We start from the raw sequence: 5,000 nt of genomic DNA on the forward strand, positions 1-5,000 counted from the left end.
GCTACGCCTCCGTACCGGTACCAGTCGAGGGGGTGGGGGACCGGGTGCGCGGGATGTGCCCCGCCACCGCCGCCACCCACCCGCCACGCACAAGGATTCCCTTCAGCCGACTCGGCTGGACCGGGGTAAAGCCGCGACAGGCTCGACTCCGCCGGTCTTCCAGCGTTCAAGTGCCGGCGGCCGCCGCCGGCCACCGGCCTTTGCCCAACAAACGCAGGGAACAGGTTACCCCGGAGGGAAAAAGCCAGGTGTGGAACAGCTCAGGCGGGGGGCCGGGGGAAAGCCGCTGAAGGCTCAGGACACCCCGCCGGCCATCTGCATCCGGCTGCCGGACACCACCACCGGCCAAAAACAAAAAAACGTGCTGTACCCGCATCGCGGGCTCCGGCTTAGGGCCAGAGAGCAAAGGAACCGAGGCGCCGACCAACCTCGCTCACAGCACCGTGCAGACCTCCCCTTCACTGAGCCCGGCTGGTACAAACCAGGGACGCCAGGAGCAGACCGGACACCGCAGGCCGCCCCACGTATGGCATCTGCACCAGGAAAAAAAGAAAGCGGAAAAGAGGACCGAGGCGCCGCCGCCTCGCCTTACCATCATCCGGCTTCTCAGGGGACCAGAGTGGTGGGGGGGGGGGGTAGCCGCTGAAGGCTCGAGACACCCCACCACGGCCATCTGCACCCGGCTGCCAGCCAACACCGGCGGCCAAAAACGTACCGTGCTGTGCCCATGTCACGGGCTCCGGCTTAGGGCCGAGAGAGCAAAGGACCCGAGGAGTCGACTAGCCTTCGCTCACAGCACCGTGCAGACCTCCCTTCACCGAGCCCGGCCGGTAGAAACCAGGGACGCCGAGAGCCGGCCGGACACCACAGGCCGCCCCGCACGTATGGCATACGATACCGGCAACGAAAGGAGTAAACCAAGAACCAGGGAGGCGCCGCCGCCTCTCGCCTTACCATCGTCGGGCTCTCGGGGGGCCGGGGGGGGGGCCACCCACCGGTGGCTCGAGACACACCCCCCCCGGGCCGTCTGCATCCAGCTGCCGGCCACCGCGACCAGCCAAAACCGTGGCGTGCCCATGCCACGGGCTCCGGCTTAAGGCCGGCAAACAAAGGGAGCAGGTGCCGCCGCCGCCACCTCTCCTCCCATCCCCAAGGCCCCCTCAAGGAGCTGGGCAACAGCCCCCGACGGGCTGGAACCGTACGGAGCACCGCTGTGTCAACACACATACCGGCGCTCCCCCCCTCCGCCATCATCGGGCTCTCGGGGGACCGGGGGGGGACGGGGGTAACCACCCACGGTAGTCTCACAGCTCGGCTCCCCCCCCCCAGTATCCAGCGTTCAAGTGCCGCCAGCCGCCTCCGGCCACCGGTCTTCGGCCTCTCCCGTGCACCTCTGCCCGTCCTTTTCTCACCACTCGGCAGCGACCGCCCCAACGCCGCCCGGCTTCGTGCCGTTCGGCATCTCTCTGGGTGCTCTCGGTTCCGTGCACGCTCGCCTGACAGAGCACCGGCTTGAGAACCGTGCCCAATTCCCCGGGGGAAACCACCGTCTGCGGCCGCCCAGCATTCCACTTGGCCGGCTAAGCCGCGTGCCCTCGCTCGGTGGCGCTTGTCTGGAGCAGAGACGCCTCGTGCCCCTATATAAGGAGAATATGGGTCCGCGCCGGAAAGGGGCGCTTAAAGGCAGTGTCTGCCTGCCAGCGGGGGAGGCGCTGCAGAGACGCCGCCTCTTACGATGACCTAACTGGAGGCAGCGCGAAACAGCGACCCCTTGGAGGAACTGCCGGAGCCAACAGGTCTGCCCGCGCTCTAAGTCCCGACGGAGCCGGGTAGACCTGGCAGCCCTTTCTACGGACGCTGAGCCGGCCGCCGGCAACGTGGAGCCGGGTACACCTAGCGGCCACCGCCGGTCGCCTCGGAGGTGGGTAGACCTGACGGCCGCCTCACGCCCCGGAGGCGGGTAGACCTGACGGCCGCCTCACGCCCCGGAAGCGGGTAGACCTGACGGCCGCCACACGCCGCGGAGGCGGGTAGACCTGACGGCCGCCACACGCCCCGGAGGCGGGTAGACCTGACGGCCGCCTCACGCCCCGGAAGCGGGTAGACCTGACGGCCGCCTCACGCCCCGGAGGCGGGTAGACCTGACGGCCGCCTCACGCCCCGGAAGCGGGTAGACCTGACGGCCGCCTCACGCCCCGGAGGCGGGTAGACCTGACGGCCGCCTCACGCCCCGGAGGCGGGTAGACCTGACGGCCGCCTCACGCCGCGGAAGCGGGTAGACCTGACGGCCGCCTCACGCCCCGGAGGCGGGTAGACCTGACGGCCGCCTCACGCCCCGGAGGCGGGTAGACCTGACGGCCGCGTCGCGCCCCGGAGGCGGGTAGACCTGACGGCCGCCTCGCGCCCCGGAGGCGGGTAGACCTGACGGCCGCCACACGCCCCGGAGGCGGGTAGACCTGACGGCCGCCTCACGCCCCGGAGGCGGGTAGACCTGACGGCCGCCTCACGCCCCGGAGGCGGGTAGACCTGACGGCCGCCTCACGCCGCGGAGGCGGGTAGACCTGACGGCCGCCTCACGCCCCGGAGGCGGGTAGACCTGACGGCCGCCACACGCCCCGGAGGCGGGTAGACCTGACGGCCGCCACACGCCCCGGAGGCGGGTAGACCTGACGGCCGCCTCACGCCCCGGAGGCGGGTAGACCTGACGGCCGCCACACGCCCCGGAGGCGGGTAGACCTGACGGCCGCCACACGCCGCGGAGGCGGGTAGACCTGACGGCCGCCTCACGCCGCGGAGGCGGGTAGACCTGACGGCCGCCTCACGCCCCGGAGGCGGGCAGACCTGTCGGCCGCTTCACGCCCCGGAGGCGGGTAGACCTGGCGGCCGCGTCGTGCGAGACATTTTTGTTTCGATAGATGCCAATGAAATCCGAAAAAAAATAAATGAAAAGGGAAATTTTTTTTCTTAACGCACCCCCGCACCCCCGCGCCCCGCCGCGCTCTCATGTGCACGCAGCACCAGCCCCCCCACCCCCCCGCCCCGACCCGTTGGCTGCCATGCAGTCGCTGGCATCATTCGCTGCCCGCCCCCTCGGCCGCCAGTCAGCCCCTCTGCGCCGCGCCACTCCGCGCCGCACGGCGCCGCCCGCCACTCCCCCCCCCCGCTTCCCGCGGCTGCCAGGGGACCCGGCAGAAGCGGCGACGTTCCCCGCACCTCACCCCCAACGGAGACGCCCGTCTCGCTGGAGCGAGTTCGCATCGGGAACCGGGCGCTTTTCGCCGGGTCGGGGTCCCGGCGCTGCCGGGCGGTCCTCGGCTTCAGCTTTTGGTTTCGCAGCGTGGGTTTAGCTTTAGTCTCGGGGGAGGGGGGGTGGGGGGGGGGGTGGGGGTGCGTGTGTGTGTTTTTATTTTGTTTCTTTCCCCCCGCCTTTCGCTGTGCCGCAGAGGCGTGGGCACCGGGCGCCCTTCACCGGGTCCGGGTCCGGGTCCGGGTCCGGGTCCGGGTCCCGGCGTTGCCAGGCGCTCGCTGGCATTCGCGTTTAGGTTTTTTTCGACGGGGTTGGGGTGGGGGGGTGGGAAGGGGGCTCCCGGGCTTTATGTGTGGGAATAGGGGGTGTGGGGGTGTGTGCGCGCGTGTGTGTGTGTGTGTGTGTGTTGTTCGGATTGTTGTTTTGTTGTTTGTTCCCCCCCCCCCCCCCCCCCCGCCGCGACACACACGAGCTCGGACACACACGCAGAGACACAGAGAGAGAGAGAGAGAGAGAGAGAGAGAGCGCGCGCGCGCGAGAGAGAGACACAGGCGCGCACACACACACACGCACACACAGACACAGACACACACACACACACACACGCACGCACGCACGCGCACACACACAGACACCCCCAGCCCCCCACCCCCCCCAGCCCCCCGACCCCCACCGTCGCCCGCGCGCCCGAAGAGCCGTTGGTCCCCGCCCCACCGCTGCAACTCCGGAGCTGCAGGGCGGTGGGTGCGGCCGCCAACCGACCGCAGCCTCCTCGGCGCCGCGGAGCACTACGGCTGGGGGGTGGGGGATCGGGGGCGGTTTCTGTTACACCACCACCACCACCACCACCACCACCCGCCCTCGCTGCTCTCCCTCCCACCCCTTCGGCGTTCGTTTGGCTTTCAACCCGCGGCGGGAACGGAGCAGGCGGGCAGGAGGGCGGGCGGCCGAGCGACCGACTGAGGAAGGCGGGGAGCCGGGCCGCGGGCACGGCGCGGCAGGGACTCGGCAGCTGCGGGGGCTCAGCGTCCAAAACACGCGCCACCCATCATCGCCGCCGCCGGCGGGAGGCCCCTCCGGGCCCCCCGGCACGGAGGCGGCGGCGGCGACGCCGCTGGGTCCTAAGGTCTCCCGCCTTCCTTCCCTGGAGCGGCCAATGTGCTGCTGCTGGTGGAAAGCGGGCCGGAGGTAGGGGGCGGCCGGTCTCCTCGCGAACCCCGGGGGTGGCAGGGGGCGGCCGGTGTCACGGTGGACCTGGTGGCGGGAGGGGTGGGGGTTGGGGGGGGGTCGGCAGGGGGGTCGACAGAGCTCGTTGCGGCGGTGGGGGGGCGGGGGGGGGGGGGGGGTGGTGGGGGGGTGGTGTTGGTGGGGAGCGGTTTCTGTTGTTACACACACACCCCCGCCCCGTCGCTGCTCTCCCTCCCACCCCTTCGGCGTTCGTTTGGCTTTCAACCCGGGGCGGGAACGGAGCAGGCGGGCAGGAGGGCGGGCGGCCGAGCGACCGACTGAGGAAGGCGGGGAGCCGGGCCGCGGGCACGGCGCGGCAGGGACTCGGCAGCTGCGGGGGCTCAGCGTCCAAAACACGCGCCACCCATCATCGCCGCCGCCGGCGGGAGGCCCCTCCGGGCCCCCCGGCACGGAGGCGGCGGCGGCGACGCCGCTGGGTCCTAAGGTCTCCCGCCTTCCTTCCCTGGAGCGGCCAATGTGCTGCTGCTGGTGGAAAGCGGGCCGGAGGTAGGGGGCGGCCGGTCTC

Source organism: Athene noctua, unplaced genomic scaffold, assembly GCF_965140245.1.
Source record: "Athene noctua unplaced genomic scaffold, bAthNoc1.hap1.1 HAP1_HAP1_scaffold_443, whole genome shotgun sequence".
Lineage (NCBI taxonomy): Eukaryota > Metazoa > Chordata > Aves > Strigiformes > Strigidae > Athene > Athene noctua.